The following is a 19,226-nucleotide window of genomic DNA, read 5'->3' as shown; positions in this document are numbered from 1 at the left end:
CACACGAACATAAATAACACCACTCAGGTCATAGAAGGTGACATCTCCTCTATCGACTGATTGCTCAACTCAGACCGAAATTCTCCCCTCCCTCTAACTCCTTACCAAAATACTCTGATATGCTCTCGACTTCCCTCTCAATGGATGCCTCTTCGAACTCAATCGTGGCCCTCAGGCCTAAAACCCATAGCGTCCAATCTCTACCTCATCAATCGTGACCGGATAACCGAAGAACCACAAGCATCATTCACTACGAACCATGGTACTCATCCCATGACATCTCTTCTCAATATGCTCTGGTGTATGGTACCTGAACCATAGCATCACTCCTCCATCTGCTCCGATGTATGGTACTCGAACCATAACATCATTCCTTCATCCGCTCCGATTTATGGTACTCGGACCATAACTTCACTCCTCGATCCGCTCCGATGTATGGTACTTGAACCATAACATCACTCCTCAATCCGCTCCGATGTATGGTACTCGAACCATAACATCACTCCTCAATCCGCTCCGATGTATGGTACTCGAACCATAACATCACTCCTCAATCCGCTCCGATGTATGGTACTCGAACCATAACATCACTCCTCAATCCGCTCCGATGTATGGTACTCGAACCATAACATCACTTCTCAATCCGCTCCAATGTATGGTACTCGAACCATAACATCACTCCTTAATCTGCTCCGATGTATGGTACTCCCTGTATCAAGTATGGGTCCTCTGCTTTCAGTAGTACGGGCCCATACTACCTGCCACATCTACCCATACTTTCCACACGGACTATCCCGAAGCTCCTAAGTAGCTGCTCGACCTTCTCATTCACCAATTCCGTCGCACGCTGGCTCCCCAGCGAAATTCTCTACTCTACCAGCGTACTCATCTGGCTAAGGTTACTCCCTAGGCTCTTCCTAGATTCCTACACTTCTCTGCCATCAGCTGCTGAAGAGATCCTAATGATGCCAGCCATCTACCTCCTGAATATCGTCATATTCGCTTGGTAGCTGACTCCCATCATCGAGAGTTCCACAAAGAACGAAGCAAGCAGCATTCGAGCATCGAAGAATATATATGACTCACTCTGGGTGATAACTCCGCTTGCTCTGCTCATCCTCGAAAGTACCACCGAACTCTGCAACTCTTCCCCTTGCGGGTTCTAACTATTCTTTCGCTAAGTACCACGGTACTTATCTAGGTATCTCCCCTAGATTACTCCTCTACTCAGATCCCCTAAAGGATTCCAACTAAATATTCTCACTCACCACATACTCAAAAGCACATCGCATATAACAACAATTCCTAGGCTAAGGCATCACAAATCAGGCCACTCTAGTCCTAAGATATGGAATACCTAACCTGTCTCTAGCATGCAATAATATCTCATAAAGTGCATCATAAATATCTCATAACACAAAAGTAAGGGTATTTTGGGAAATCACCGTTCGGGCTCTGGCTGATTGTACACACTGTTCTTTCTCACTTTCTCATTGAACTCTTATTCGCTCTAGAAAATTATTTCCTTGAAAACTTTTCTTACTTCCTCAGTTTGAGTCCAGATTTACCCGAAGGCGCATCCGAATCCCTCAAACCAAGGCTTTGATACCAACTTGTAATGCCGAAAATTTCAAAACAAAATTTTCATTTAAAATAATTGTTTAATTCTTAAAAACACTTTGTTTAAAGTCCCATTCATAATCGAATTACAAAACATAACTCCATTTCCACTTGCATGATAAACCAGGATCCTCAAAACATGACTCGGTGTCGTCCCGTGATACTGTGATAACCTGAAACACATAACACAAAACACTGTAAGCACGAAGCTTAGTGCGTTCCCCAAAATACCACATACAACACACATTAGCCACTCGAGGCTATAACTCTGTTTGAGCCTCTGGTCAATGTGTCTCAGTGGGACCCTCCAGTCCCACAACTTTGTGGACCCTCTGGTCCTAAGCTCGTTGGACCCTCCGGTCCGGTCTGCTTGAGACTTCCGGCTCATGAATCGTTGGACCCTCCGGTCCGGTCTGTAAACTCCGCATAGCATAAATCACAAAGACATAATGCATAGCATGTCACATACAATGGGATAACATAATACTCAATGTAAGCACATACGACCTTCCGGTCACACATAACTACCACTCAAGGTAACGTATAGTGAGAAGACTCACCTCGCGTATCTCGATAACTTGTAAATCCCGGAAATCACTCGCGCTCGATCCTCCGAGCTATAATCCTCCTATAACACAATATATCTCTAATTAACACTTTCACAACTAAGGTTGACTACCCCTATCAAGTCAACACTGGTCAACTCTGGTCAATGGTCAACGGTCAGCTTTGACCGGACTCGGCGAGTGCACTAGAGCGACTCGGCGAGTCTATACGTGTTCACTGACTCCCTAGGATCCTCTCTTGACACGTCGAGTACTTCCCTGACTCGACGAGTTCGTAACGCCGAAAATTTCAAAACAAAATTTTCATTTAAAATAATCGTTTAATTCTTAAAAACACTTTGTTTAAAGTCTCATTCATAATCGAATTACAAAACATAACTCCATTTCCACTTGCAAGATAAACCAGGATCCTCAAAACATGACTCTTTCTCTGGTGTGTACAATCAAGCCGGTGCCGTCCCGTGATATTGTGATAACCTGAAACACATAACACAAAACACTGTAAGCACGAAGCTTAGTGAGTTCCCCAAAATACCACATACAACACACATTAGCCACTCGAGTGCCATCCCGTGATACAGACTCAGCGAGTCTAAGCCATGCATGAACTCAAACTCACTCCTGAGGTCAGATCCGTTCCAGTAACTCATAGATCCAGTCCTTCCAAGCACATTTATCACGTAAAGTTACAATCTTGGCTACCATGCGACGCCCACAAGGCTTCTTTTGGTTAAATGACATCTAAAATGGTAACCTAAGTCCACAACTCAAAAGGAAAGGCATAAAGCAGAGCATTTGGGACTCTCTGGACCTACTAAGGTCCAGATCTAGGTATCAATTCCCCATGGGACCTCTCACACTCCAATTACAAGGTAAACAAGGCATGAAGAAACCCTAGATTTGACTATATCAATAAAAACACGAGAATAAGCTCGGAATATTACCTCAAATAGCTTCCTCTGCCGAAATGAAAGTAGATCCAAGCTCCCCAACTCTCCTAGCTTGGCCTTCCTCTTCCCTTCTTGCTAACACACACAAGGATGGTGGACAATGGCCTCTTTTCTCACTCACAAGGACTCTCAGATGCTCTGGTGCTCTCAAGGTCGAAGGTAGCCACAATGAAGGGCTATAAGGTCCTTTAAATAGGGCTCAGAGCCGGGAAATTAGGGTTTCATTAAACAGCGTGGACTCGCCGAGTCCAGACGCGAACCCGTGCCCAAATCGCGATCATACTCGGCGAGTCTGAGCTCCAACTCGCCGAGTCTCCTCACAAATCACCAAAAATTATAAGAATAACTAATACCTGGGAATCCGGGCTATTACAAAGACACCAAGAAACACACTACATTATAACCTTCTCCAACCCCCCCCCCCCCAGCTTAAATAAAAAAAAAACTTGTGTTAACAGGGTCGAAAGACCAATCCCTCCATCCAATAGACTTGTTCCTTAATCTGGAGTTAATCCAGAGGTGGGATAGAGTTTGTATGTTATTTGTCAAACCTTTATGAGAGGCTAGACCGTCCGAATGAGCTTTATGGTTTCTGTGGCTCCATACTACCCAAATGTATACAAGTATAATGGATGATAGAAATTGGGCAATAGTACTAGACACCATTTCACTCTTCCAAAAGAATAGGTCAGACAATGATACCATGTGGTCCGGAAGTAGACGACACCAAGCTTTGAGGTCATTCCAGAACTCACCAGATCTTTTACACCTAAGGAAAAGGTGTTCTTCGGATTATGCTTCTTGGTTACACAAAACGCATAATTGATTATTACCAATGCAACTTGTAAGCAAGTTCACTCTAGTTGGGATTCTACCATGTGCAACTCTCCAGGCTAAGATGTTAACTTTTTTAGGGACAAGATTATTCCAATCCTACTCGATAGTAGTTCTATGTAACATGGATCTGTCAATGAGATTCCTTAGGGACGAGACCGAGAATATCCCTGATGACTCTAAATTCCAAGATCATTTGATATGCTGAGATGATCTAGATTCCAAGAAAAGCCCCTTGAAATCTTTGTTTTCTTTTGAGAGAGTTGTTGATAGGTTTGCAATGTTTCCCCAGCAGCAACTTTTCCTTTTGGCCCTCGAAGGGGCATTTAAACCCCCATCTCTTCCGTATATTGCAATAATTACACTCTTCCAAAGATCCTCTTTGTTTTCCTTAAAGCGTCACCACCACTTACCAAGTAATGCAAGGTTATGAACCTTAAGACTTCCAATATTCAATCTGTCATTTGTTTGTTTCGAAAGAACTTTCTCCCAGGCTATCCATGAAATTTTTTATTTTTCTACCGAACCGTCCCAAAAGAAGTGGGGAGGTTCGGTAGAAAAATAAAAAATTCCATAATTTAGAATTATGAAATTTGACTTAGATCTTACCACTACGCTAAGTTCACCTTGGGGTTTGTAATATGGTTGTCCCTTAATCTTATCGGTATACAAAAATTACACATGTGAGTGTTCTAATAATTGGATGACAATATTTAAATTTCAGGATGATTTATTTTATATAATCTTAATTTTACAAAAATAGATAGTGTTACGAATAATATATATATATATATATATATATATATATATATATATATATATATATATATATATATATGTTTTGTCAACACGATTTATTAAAACGAATTTAAACATTTCATTTTCGTTAAAACCAATTTTAATTAAAGTTATAATCCAAAAAGTTTAAAAAGAAATTTAAAATAATTATAGATTTTTGCCGATTTTTAAATAATATGTTTTATTATATAAACTCAATTTTGTTTTTGTATGTTGTTTCCGACATAAACAAAATAAATGCCTAATCACATCACACATAATAACTAAATGAAACAAATTGTGTATTTCCCGAGACTAAGGGCGTGTTTGGCAAAAGTAGTTGTTAGCTGGAAGCGGGTAGCGGTTAGCTGGTAGCGGGTAGTTGGTAGCTGATAGCGGGAAGCTGTAGCTTTTATTTGTTATATGAATGTTTGGCAAAAGTAGCTGGAAGCTTTTGAAATATATAAAATTACATAAAATGACAATTGATTAAAAATAAAAAAATATATAAATATATTTATAAGGGTAATTATGGAAATTGATTTCAAAAGCTCCGGAGCGTTTTGTTAAAAGCTACATGAAGTAGCTTTTAAAATCGGAGCGTTTTGTTAAAACTAAAAGCTAAACGCTCGTACTGCCAAACGAAGCTTTTTATTTAAATCAGAGCGTTTTGTCAAAAGCTAAAAGCTAGAAGCTCCCAAACGCTTCCAAAAACTCCGTGCCAAACACGCCCTAAACCTAAAATCAATTTGTGAACTAATATAAATTTATTGGTTGAAATACTAACGTTTAGTTCTCAAATTTTAGCAAAGAAAATAAAAGAACAGGATAAAAACGAAGAGAAGAAAGGAAAAAAAATAAACTTACAAGAAAATTATATTTTGTGTTTTCAAGTTTGAAAGAAGTGATAAGAAAATTATCATTTTGTTTATTTTTCTTTAAATCCTTCAACCATTGAAGGAAATTTGGAGGGAAAGTTTATTTCTATTTCTTTCAATTTTTTTTATTAATTAAATTTAGGAACACCATTTTTTTTTACTTTCTTTTCACTTTTATCGATTTCTATTATTTTCTCCGTTAAGTTGAACTCAGAAACAAGATGTAAAACCTAAGTTGAACTCAGAAACAAAATGTAAAGGTTTGAAATTAGTTTAGAAATGAGTATGAAATTAGTTTCAACCCACCATTAATAAACAATGTCACCACTAAAGGGAGTTGTTGTCATCGTGATGTTGCATGTAGTTGTTGGGAAATGCCAATGGTATGTCGACTCACTCTTGTTGTGGATTAGTATTTAGGCTTGCCAACACTTGGACAAAAAGTACAAAACATTTGGGGATAAAAATATTTTAGGTCAATTCAACCGATCGATTTTTACTCATTATTCAACCCATTTTAGTTATATATGTTTCAACCTCTACATATAACACTGACTTATAAGACACATAAGCATACCCTCACTGTAGGATGGTGTGAGTCCCAACCAATACCAACGGCCAATTTTGTCTAAAAATAAATTTTCACCATCTATAAATACCAAATTTCTACCCTTCTACTCCATTAAGTCATCTACCCTTCTACTTTTTTCAATTCATTTTTACATTTAAATTGCCTACAACAAATCTCCGAATGTCTGCTCCAAACCAATCTCGAATTACTAGTTCAAACACACATACTTTAAACATTTTTGGTATTAATTCTCCCACATCGCTATACGGGCCATAATCAGATGCCCGTATTTATTCACCAAATCTTTCGTTTCTTCCGAAAACCAACAATTACCTAACCCATAGCCAAACCATTAACCATCCCAACCTAAATGAAAAGGCAAGAAAATGTTCAAGCATGGACAAAATCGGAAGAATTTATTGCCTATTTGTAGGTCGATATATCAGAGGACGTGGCACCCGGCCCGGTAATATTAACAATCATCGCAACATTTTAGGAGACACATTATGAACAATTTTCACAAGAAAACATGTTGTGGCGAATATTTTACGAAATACTAACAACATTTTAGGAGACACATTATGAACAATTTTCACAAGAAAACATGTCGTGGCGAATATTTTACGAAATACTAACACTATGCACACACAATCAATACATAAACAGAACGGTTAGGAAGTTCAACGAACTGTAAAACAACTTAAAAAGTCAACATCAAAGTGGCCAAAGTGAGGTAACATTTTCAAATTGACGCTCGAGACACACCAAACGGAAAATAGAAGGAAATCGTTCAAACATGTTGAGTTTTGGAAGGTTGTCACGAATTCTTTGAAATAGCATGAGGCGAGTGAGATAGAGGGACAAAGTGGTGCGTCAAAAATAGATGTTCGTGTTAGATTAAATTTGCATGACAATGATGACAACCTTGAAATCGAACAATTAACCCTTACGATTGGTAAGGATTAAGGCAAGAAGAAAGCATCTTTAACAAAAGGTATCAAGGTCCAATATAACGTTGAGTTGACATTAAAAAGTGAGATCATAATAGGTTGATGGGATCAAAGTGGAGGTCTATAAAGCATGTTACTTATTTATTGGATTCGTTGTCATTTATCCGTTTTAAAGAATGATAAAAAGTATGATGGTATAATGAGTTGCTTCCAAAGTTCGTTGCTAACTCTTATATGATTGGGGTTACGGATTATACTATATTTGATTGCTCTCATACGACAAGGGTTAACTCAACTTATTTTTAAAGTTCACTATGTACCAAAATTCCTAAAAGTAGGTTGATATCAGTGGCGGACCTATATAGGGCATTTGGGGTCTCGGGCCACTGCTCAATTTCCGGCACGCAGTGTAATTTTTTTTTTTTTTTTGTTTTTTCTATTAGGTGCACCCGCTTGAAGTACGAGGGACACCCCTACTAAAACAGTCTGCGTCCGCCACTGGTTGATATTTTAGTTGGCCTAAAATAACGAAATCTTTCGTCGTTCAAAAAATAACTAGAAGCAAATCTCATATAAAATATACATATTATCGGTTAATTTGTTAAATTGGAAAATGTAGTTTTATAATCCATGTGAATACATGTATTACCGTGGCTTCTGTTTGGTATGAAACATCATTAGAACGTTTTTAAATTGACATGTTTGATAAACTAAGTTTATAATCTAAAATTTTAAAAAGTTACTCAAACTATAAGCTTATTAAGTTATTTAATTCTTTCAAATTTTAAGTTATTTAATTCTTCCAAATTTTGATCGTAAACATAGGTTTCTTCAAATACGATTATAAAACAATTTTTCTTACCATCAAACACGAACCTTTGTTTATTTAGCGGTTGAAAGGTGAAAACTTGGTGTTTGTTTTCTTGTGGACATGGAGTATAATCAATTAATTATCCTTGATCCTCCCACCATCTGTTGAATATTATACTGTAAAATAATTGAAGATAATTTGTTGTTTGTTTGATTGTAATAAATAATATGTTTTGAAATATTATATACACAAATAAAATATTTATATATCATAGAAAGACATATCACTGCTGATTAATAAAACAAGTATCATAATATATTAATACAATAAAAGGATACTATTTGTAGATTTTCATTAAGATTGAGTATCTATAATGATAAATATAACAACAAATTAGTCTATAGATTAGACTATGTTTGGCGGACTAGCTGAAAAGCTAGCTGATAAAAAATAACGTTTGATAAAACTAACTGAAAAGCTAGATGATATATATAAAATTACATAAAAGGACATGTAAGAATATGTATTTCTATAATTAATTAAGGGGTGTATTTGAAAATTTTTTAAAAAGCTCATAAAAAGCTAGTCTAAGTAGCTTTTTAAAAAAGTTAGCTTATAAGCTAGCTTATCAGCTACTTTTTGGCTTACCAAACACGACAACATAAAAAAGCTCGAAAAATAAGTTAGCTTATCAGCTAGCTGTTGCACGCCAAACACAGCCTAAAAAATGTTTTATTTTCGAAAAATAAGTTAGCTTATATAAGGTTAGGTATATTCACTTTTCCCATATATATATATATATATATATATATATATATATATATATATATATATATATATATATATATATATATATATACTATTTTAATTTTAATTAGATAACTTTATTTTGCGTGACAATAGCACCTGGTATTAAACTATTAATTATATTTTGCCGACGATATAAGAACTTAAGAAGACTACCGACGGTTGAGGGGAAACTTGGACGAAGGAATAGCACAAGAACAAAAGAAGCCCCACATACCCAAAGAAGATCGGGCCCACAATTTAAGCCTCATAACTTGTGGGTCCTATTCCCCAACTCCAAAGTTAAACTAAGGATGGCAATTTGGTACTTGTACATTCATATTAAACTGGACTGGTCATATCAGTTATTTAATTTTCTTGACCAGGATCAATTTTTCTAAATTTTTATAACTTCTCTTTATTGAAAAGTATTTTAAAAAATATTAATTAATAACCAAGTATTTTTAAATAGAGTAAATTAAATTGTTGATGCCAATACGCTTTAACAAAAATCATAAATTTACTTTGAATTTTGAGACTCGTATATTATCGTCCTTATGTTTGCATTTCAATGTCTCATATAAAATTATTTTATAAAACTACAAAAATTATAGCAAAATAAATTACAAAATTTATGGAGGATTTTAAATTTTAGACTAAACTTTTAATTTTATGTAAAACATAAGGACCAAATATAAAAAAAGCGTGAGAACTTATGCATTAGGCTTCGGTAGTCATATGAACTGCAGATACATATATGCATGCATGCATCAGTTGTCATATTGGTTGCTGTGACATCTCTATTTTTATTGTCAGAAAAAACCGATTTGTTTATGCTTTATTAAAAAATCAGAATACTTTTTTTATAAAAATATTGCAGAATTTGTTCCCAAAAAAATATAATAAATGTGTTATCAGAGCATTTTCGAATAAATGTATTTTATTTCTTTTAAAACTTTGGGATGTCATCGTCAATACAGAAAAATAAGCATAAAAAGACCTTACATTCATTTACACTAGTGATCTACATCTCCTTAATCTCTCAGTGTAAAGTAGCTTCGTATCGACACCTGTGATACAAATAAACTTGAGTGAGTCAGGTTGGGAAACTTGGTGAGTACATAGGGTTTTCAACCCACAATAATATAATTATGTTTAATCATTAAACAATCATCCCAATTATCCATCATCATTATCTTCTTTATTTCTTAAGGATCTATCCTAAGAATCATTTATCATTCACTCATTCATTCTTAAGGATTGTCCCAAGGAATAGGCATGAAGTCCGTCGTTTGCCTAATGACACAGCTGTTGATGTGTCGAAATACTACACCTACTAGTTTTACCAACTATCTAACTAGCTATTCGACTAAAGGCAGTGTACGTTTTCACAAATAGTATAGCACAAACAGTCAGGTATCAAACTCAGAGAACGGATTTAATTAATTAACATAATTACTAAAAGTTAACCTAAAACAAGCAAAAGTTAAAATTGGTTTTTATCTGATTTTATAAGTTCAGACAAACTTTAACAATTAACTGATAGTTTTAATCAATATTCTAAAAACACTTCCGTTTAGTTCGAATCACTTCTCCTCTATGGTTAGCTACTAATTATGGATTATTAAAGTTGGTCACCAATTATTATTCTATTAGTAATTCAAGTCCAAATTTACTAATCTTTTTACTAATTCATGAACTACCTTGTATGGTCATACATAAGCAAAACACAGAATTAGTTATTAATTATAGATGGGCTATGTAACATTTATCTAAGAAAACACAATTATGGTCATAATTTATGTTCTCTAGCACAGCTAAATTAGTTACTTTTATCACTTATCTAAGATTTGGTCGATCCTAGCTCTAGAAATTTAATAGTCACTAAACTACTAGGTAACAAGTTCATGTAATTTAATGGTCACTAAGCTACACAGAACCTGGATTAAAGCAACAAAGTCACAAACTTTAACATGTTAGGTAATGATAATCAACACATGCACAAAACCAACTTATAAAATCCATAAATTAATAAACTATGCCATAGATTCAAAGTTTTATCTAGCTAAACGAAAGTCTACTAATTTAGCTACTCATATCTGAAAGTAAACACACAAGTTCATAATAAATTGACATGATTAAATTAATGCAAACCGAATGTAGCGTTTTAATCTTCAAACAATCGCTCCCTTCAAAAGGTGTTTTTCCCTTCAAAAGGTGTTTTTCGCACTTTTCTTACCTCTAAACTTGATTATAACTCTAGGAAATCAGATCCAACCTCCCCAAAGTCGATATGCTAATGGATATTTATATTTACCAAAAATCGTGTCTCATGTCGTGAGAATTAGTGATGCAATAGGTCCAAGCGATCCCGGTATGACAAGCCCGATCCGAGAAGAGAACCCGGTCCGTGGAAGTGGCTAGGCAAGACGTGGGATTTTACTAAAGTGCAGCTGAAATCTTTTCTTATTTAGTTTATTTCATGCCTATATTTGATTTTTTTTGGTTATCTTCTTTCCAAAGTTATCTCCTACTTCCTTCTTTTGAGATAGGCTTTATATTGTCTGTTTTGCCTTCGTGAGACTTGGTTCTTTTATTATTATAAAGTGATCTCAAAGATTTCAGCCATAGTTTCTTGTTCTCTGTGTTAATCCGATTTGGGTGCAAGGAAAATTGCATCAGTTGGTATCAGAGCCCTCAACAAGATTCGTTATGGGCGATCGTGGAGCACGCATGCATGGACGTCCCCGTAGAAACGCCAACAGAGGCAACAAGGATCATCTTCGAGAACCCACGTGATATCGAGGAGATCGAACGCTTGCAGAAAAGGGTCTGGGACCTTGAACTGCAGCAAGGCGGACAATCCGATGAAGACACCGAGTCTGACCCTTTCATCTGGGATGATGGGGCCGGCCCTAACAATCCATTTTGCAACTCGTTTGGTCGAGAAGACCAGCAAAACCCTTTTACAAGAAGGGAAACAGGAGGTGATTCCTTACACAGCTTAGGGGTCAAAATTGATGTCCCTGAGTTCGATGGGAAGGTTGAACCTGATATGTTCATTGATTGGCTGCAAACAGTTGAGCGCGTATTTGATTTGCGGGATATTCTTGATGATGATACGATAAAATTCGTGGCAATTAAACTTCGTAAATATGCATCTTTATGGTGGGAACATGTAAAGAAGAAACAAGCTCAAGAAGGCAAGTCTAAGATTAGCACGTGGGATAAGATGAAAAAACTCCTTCGTGAAAAGTTTCTCCCTCCCAACTTTCGACAGGAAGCATTCTTGGAATACCATAACCCATCTCAACGGTTAACCACTATTGAGGAATTTATTTATGACTTTGACAGGTTACGCATGAGATGTAGCGTAACAGAGGAAGAGGAGCAGATTATTGCGCGTTTATTGAGGGCTTTACAACACGAGATTGCAGACATTGTCCTTCTACAATCCTACTGTACATTGAATGATGTATGTCAGTTAGCATTAAAGGTGGAAAAAACAACTCAAAGCAAAAGGAAGGACCGTGGCGCTTAGGCCAAACACGACCAGAACTGAGAACCCCAAAGGAGTTTCGGTAATATCAGCTGGATCCCGGCCCAGTGCCAATAAAACTGAAGGATCGACATCTTTTAACACATCTGTTGCTTCTTCTTGTGCGCCACCACGATGTTTCAAGTGTGGCGAATTGGGCCACTTTGCGCGGGAGTGCCCGAATAGCCAGATCGTCACCCTCACGGAAGATACACCACCTACTTACGATACAGAGGATGACCATTCAAAAGCTGTTGATACCGAAATCATTTACCCGGTCAGGGGTGAGACCCTCATCGCTCAGCGGGTCCTAAGCACCAACCCAAATCGCTCTACCGACGATAATCTTTAGCTCTGCAACAACATTTTTTGAACGCGCTGCACAGTACAAGGTAAAGTGTGTACTATTATCATTGATGGAGGAAGTTGTGAGAATATGGTAGCTTCGGTTATGGTGGATAAGTTAGGATTAAAAGTCGAGCCACACCCCGAACCCTATCAGGTGACGTGGCTTAAAAAAAGGAATGCTGTGAAAGTTAATCAAAGATGCCTTGTCCAATTTAGCATTGGTTCTTGTTATAAAGATGAAGTTTGGTGTGAAGTTATTCCGATGGATGCATGCCACATTCTGTTGGGGAGGCCGTGGCAATATGATAGGCGTACAAGTCATGACGAGTTCCTCAATACTTATACATTCAAGAAGGAGGGTGTAAATGTTCAGCTCATTCCCCTCGACACACGTGAAACCGGAACCGAAGCCCTTGTTTTGAACAGATCAGCGTTTTTGGATTTCACCCGGGCGTCGAAGCCACCTTTTGTCCTCGCTATGATCATCACCGAAGCCAATCCAAAAACCAAATCCCCTCCACCCGAAGTTCAACCACTTCTAACTGATTTTTAAGATGTTTTCCCTACCGACATTCCCGTAGGATTGCCCCTCGTTAGAGATATTCAACATTGTATCGATTTCACGCCCGAAGCAAGCATACCAAACAAACCCGCATACCGCATGAACCCTAAAGAATATGAAGAACTACACTGACAGGTTACCGAGCTCCTTGACAAAGGTCTTATCCGGGAGAGTATGAGCTCGTGCGCAGTTCCGACCCTTCTAGTTCCTAAGGCGAATGGATCGTATCGGATGTGCGTTGATAGTCGAGCTGTTAACAAAATCACGATCAAGTATAGGTTCCCTATTCCCTGGTTTGATGATCTCATAGATCAGCTTCATGGAGCAACAATTTTTTCTAGAATTGATTTACGAAGTGGGTATCATCAAATTCGAATGCAGCCCGGTGACGAGTGGAAAACTGCTTTTAAAACAAGGGACGGGTTGTATGAATGGATGGTTATGCCTTTCGGACTCTCAAATGCCCCAAGTACCTTCATGAGGTTAATGAATCATATTTTTAAACCGCTTATTGGTTAATGCGTTGTGGTTTATTTTGATGATATTCTTGTTTTTAGTCTCGATCTCAAACATCACCTTATCCACCTTAAACAAATATTTACTATCTTGAGGGACCAGAAACTATATGCTAATCGTGAAAAGTGTTGCTTTTTGTCACCAGAGGTTTTATTTTTAGGATACTTAATCTCAGGGAAAGGCATCCGTATGGACGAGTCTAAAATTGAAGCAATTACAACATGGCCCACACCAAAAACAATTCATGAAATTAGGAGCTTTCATGGGCTGGCATCTTTTTACCGCCAATTTATTTTCAAGTTCAGCACCATCGTAGACCTATTACTAATTGCCTAAAGGACAAGACCTTTTGTTGGACCGCCACCGCCGCCGCAACTCTTTAGGAGTTAAAACGTCGCATTACGCAAGCACCGGTCTTCGCCTTACCTAACTTTCAGATTATATTTCAGGTTGAGTGTGATGCATCCGGGATTGGGATTGGAGGAGTCCTTAGCCAAGAGGGACGACCGATAGCTTTTTTTAGTGAGAAACTCAGTGAGGCAAAACAGAAGTTCATCACGTACGATAAAGAGTTCTATGCCATTATCCGAAGCCTCGAATTCTGGCGACACTATCTCCTACATGTGGAGTTTATTCTGTTTTCCGATCACCAGGCGCTACGTTTTATTCATGGGCAACACAAACTTAACCCGCGTCATGCTAAGTGGGTTGAATTCTTGCAAGACTTTTCTTTCGTCATCCGACATAATTTTAGTGCGACTAACACAGTTGTCGATGCCCTGAGTAGACGACAGTCTCTACTCACATCCTTGCAGGTTCGGGTGGATGCGTTCGAGTTGTTTTGTACCCTCTATGCAGATGATCCAGATTTCTCGATTTTATGGGTTGCATGTAGGGCAACGCCCACTCACGGGTACACATTTCAAGATGGGTTTTTGTTCAAGGGACTTCGGTTGTGTGTTCCTAAGTGTTCCTTGCGCGATGCCATTATTCTAGAAGGACATCAAGGATCCCTTGCGGGTCATTTTGGTAGAGACAAAATGTTAAAGTTATTTAAGGAGCGATTCTTTTGGCCGAAGATGAGCGTGGATGTTACACGAATTGTAGAGCGTTGTCGCACCTGTCATATTGCAAAAACACATCGTTCCAACGCGGGTCTGTATACCCCGTTGCCGGTTTCTGACAGGCCATGGGAGGATGTTAGTCTCGATTTTGTGGTCGGTCTTCCTCGAACACAAAGACAGAAAGATTCGGTTATGGTTGTGGTGGATCTCTTTTCTAAGATGGCGCATTTTGTTCCTGTTGGGCTTATAGTGTTGCGTCATGGGCTCGGTCCTTAGCCTAGTTTTGGTTGTCGGTTTGGGTCTGTCCAATCGTGCATGTTTTATTCTAGGGTTTAGTATTTAAGCTGCATGCATGCAGTCTTTGTGATTAACGCTTTTATTATTTTTCTCATTGAGTTTTTGTAAACCCTAGCTCGCCTCTACAGTGGAAGTTTTTCATCGAGCTCTGTTGAGGCGTGACTATATTTGAATCATAAGCATAAAGTTATTATTGTGTTTGTTTTGTTTGATCTTCGTCTTTTACCTGTGAAAGATCTAATCGATCTGAGTTTTATTCTCATCAATTGGTATCAGAGCAGGAGACTGTGTAATTCATACACATCTCTTCTGTCGAAGAAGTCATTAGGGTTTTATTCCGCATTGATTGACATTAATTGAGCCGTCATTCTATATTGACGTATCTCATTAGTTGTCGATCTTACTCTAATTGATAAAATTACAAGTCTGGTCTTTAAACAAGTAATCGATCAAACGCTATCACAATGTCCATGGATGATTCTCAAACCAATCCAATCAACATCTCTAACAGCATTTGTTCAACAACAAGAATTCCAATCTTGTATACTCAAGATTATGAAGTTTGGACGCATCACTTTGAAGATTATGTGATTGGATCAGAAGATAATGGGTATTTGATCTGGGAAGCGATCACTGTTGGCCCATTCGCTCACTCAAGCACCTCAAAGATTGTTAAAACTCAGAAGGAGTACAATCAGCTAGTGAATGATGTAAAAGATATTCCTCAAGACGAGAAGGAAAAGTTTCAATGCAACATCAAGGCCTTGAGGATGATTAGGTTTGCCTTGCAGTCAGATACGTTCCGTTTGGTGAGTTCGTGCGCTACTGCTAAAGAGATATCGGACAGGCTAAAAGAATTGTATTCCACTGATGAAGATTTGGAACATTCGATTAAAACTCTTTTGCTTTCTGAATTTGGTGATTTCAAACAGAAGCCCGAATAGAAACTAGTTCAGGCTTTTGAACAGAAGGTTACATTCATGAATGGTCTAAGACCTGAATGGATGGTTGTTGTATCCACTGTTAAAGCACATGAATAGTTTAAATCGTATTCTCTCGCGAAACTGGTGGGAATTTTGAAATCCCATGAAAGTGCACTATCTAAGGAAACGAATGTGGTTTCTAGTTTGGGTTCATTAGCCCTTGTTTCTAAAGGGAAAATTTTTGTTGAAGAAGAAGAGGAATTAGATCTTGCTGACTACGATCTAACCGGTGAAGAGTATGCCCTGATGGTGTCCAATCCTAGAAAGTTCATTAAAAGAAAGTTCCCAGCCAACAAGAACCGAAACTGACAGGGAAGTTACAGCTCTGAAAAGGTTAAGGAGGAACCGAAGATAGGGTCGAAGTCAGAAGAGTCCAAGAAAGAACTAAAAATTGGTGGAGACTCAGGATTTGATTGCCATTACTGTGGAGGCAAGAATCACTTCGCCAAAGACTGTATGCTGAAAAAGAGGGCAGAAAAGACAGATGTGGATGATGAGGAAGCGAGCCTCCTGAGACGACTGGAGGAAATCAAGAAAAGAAAGTCAGCTGCTAACAATAAAACTATGAGTGCTTTGATTGTATAGGATACAGGCAACTGTGATGATTACCATAATTATAGGATATTATTTGTGGAAACTAATTATCAAATTAACTATTTACCCTTATTTAATTATTTAATTATTATTTTTATTTTAAATTTTGATTGGCCCACATTTATGCATACAATAACACAATACTTACTTAAAACACCTAAACCTCTCTCTCTTTCTCTCTCTCTCTCTCTCTATATATATATATATATATATATATATATATATATATATATATAGGTTCTGTTAAGATTCCAAAAAAATAGAGATCTTGAGATTAAATCTCAACGACATATTTCTCATTTGCTGCTCTAGCGTGGCGGGAGAGTTATAATCATAAATGATTATTCAGCGTCGTCCGTTCCTTTTTTCTCTGCCACCTTCCCTACCACCACAGCCTTCACCTTCACCACCACCACCACTACCACCAACTGACCCCTCTACTGCCATCTTCGTCGCCTATATCGCCGCAACCTTTTCCACCAACCATCATAATCATATATGATTACTCAATCTGTGAACACACACACACACACACATATATATATATATATATAAGCATATATGTATAAACATGTATAATCATATATAATTTTATATCTTTGTCATATAATTATTTATGATTAGGGATACCCCACTGTTGTCGGTGCGCTGGAGCGTTAGAGTAGCAAATGAGAAATATATGACTGAGATTGAATCTCAATATCTCTATTTTTATAGAATCTCAAATGAACAGTCATATATATATATATATATATATATATATATATATATATATATAGAGAGAGAGAGATTTTAAGAGATAAGTTTGATATATTCAAAATATTAAACTGTCACACCCCAAAACCAAGAACGGCAGAAACGTTCTGGGGCGGAGGACGTCATGTACAGTATCACAACAATGAAAAGTAGTAAACAAGCAACAACATCATCCATTGCATTAATAATATAATTTTAATACAAGTGTTCTGTCAAATTATAATAGACAATAAAGTATAAACAAAATGAAAGATGAGTCTTGAACGAACACCATCTTCTCTGAACCTTGCATCGGTACCTGCTTATGGTTGACCTGAGGATACAAGTTATTTTGAAAGAGAGTATCAGCTTTAAAGCTGGTGAGATCATAAGTATTTTAGTGTCTTAATTTGTATGTAAGTATTTGTATGTATACGAATTGTAAGTATTGAAAATGTATATGAACTGTAAGTATAAAAATGTTTTGTAAAACAACTGTAAATGTTTGAAAAACCCTAGAAATCCCTATGATTCCTACTATTATATAAGGATGTCTTCTACCAAGACCTAACTGTTCTAAATGTAGCCTTCTACCAAGACCGAAATGCTCTGAATGTAGCCTTCTACCAAGACCCGATTGTTCTGAATGTAGTCTTCTACCAAGACCTGAATGTTCTGAATGTAGTCTTCTACCAAGACTTAACTGTTCTAAATGTTCGTTTCTTGTAAAAGTGTGTAATTTTCCCAAGTGTAACTATCATTAACAAAATATAGTTTTTACATTTAATGTTTAAGTGAAAAGATCACTAAATATATGTAAAGGGCAAATTAATGTAGTATTGTAGTGTAGTGCTATAGGAACTACTGCTGTACTAACTACCTTAAACTGAATTTATATTAAGGCATCATGTGATTAATTGTACCATACTATCGACTGGGTAACAACGACAAATGTAGGTCGTAAAAAGGTATGACGTCTGGCACCCGCAGACCTGCAGGTCCGGCTGTAGCTAGCAGCAAGGTGTAGGACAGTCAATCCAGTATAGATCTATACGCAAAGTCACGCTCTCCCTCCAAGAGACTCTGGCTACAACTCGGGCCATGACATTGAAGGCATGCTCCGATACAGTGGATCACAATTTTGTCAACGTATTCATGTATATGTAATGTATTGTTAAACGTTCTATGTGTGCTAGTTGTAATGTGTGTGTTCTCTCTCTATCTAGCCGGTATAGTAATGTACTGTGAGTACTAGATGTAATGTATGTTCTCTCTATCTAGCAAGTATTGACTCATGAATAAACTGACTCATTGTATGATATCGCGTTCTAGTAATAGTTCTAGTATCTTCCTAAACTACCCATATGGTAGCTTACTAGTAATGTAATTGGTACGTATGAACATGGATGTATACCCTTGCTACCCAAGGGCATTGGATGAACTGGAAGGACCTTTATGACTATATATGTACATAGGATATATAACTAATATTTAAACAACCTTCGGACGGGTACCCGATGTACCACCAGACCACATCTCAAGCGCGAAAAGGAAATAGGGTGGATAGCCTTCCTAAGTCTTTTAAACATTTCTTATATATCTATACATATATAGGCATGAAATTGATAATATAAAAGCATAAAATAAGTTTTGTAAAACCTTTGAACATAATTATTATCTAAGAAAAGATCGACTTGATGTCAATCTATAAAACGGTTTGGAAGCATGGGTTTGATAAAACAGTTTAAGTATAAATAAACATTTATTTGAAACACAATTGTAAATAAGTTTGAAATGAAACATACAGAGTAAAATGTATAGTGTAATAAGGGGTTTTAAACACATA

Source organism: Lactuca serriola, chromosome 3 (genome assembly GCF_051521515.1).
Source record: "Lactuca serriola cultivar US96UC23 chromosome 3, Lser_US96UC23_V15, whole genome shotgun sequence".
In the NCBI taxonomy this organism is placed as follows: Eukaryota; Viridiplantae; Streptophyta; class Magnoliopsida; order Asterales; family Asteraceae; genus Lactuca; species Lactuca serriola.
The sequence above is the reverse complement of the archived record's forward strand: the minus strand, read 5'-3'. Positions refer to the sequence as shown.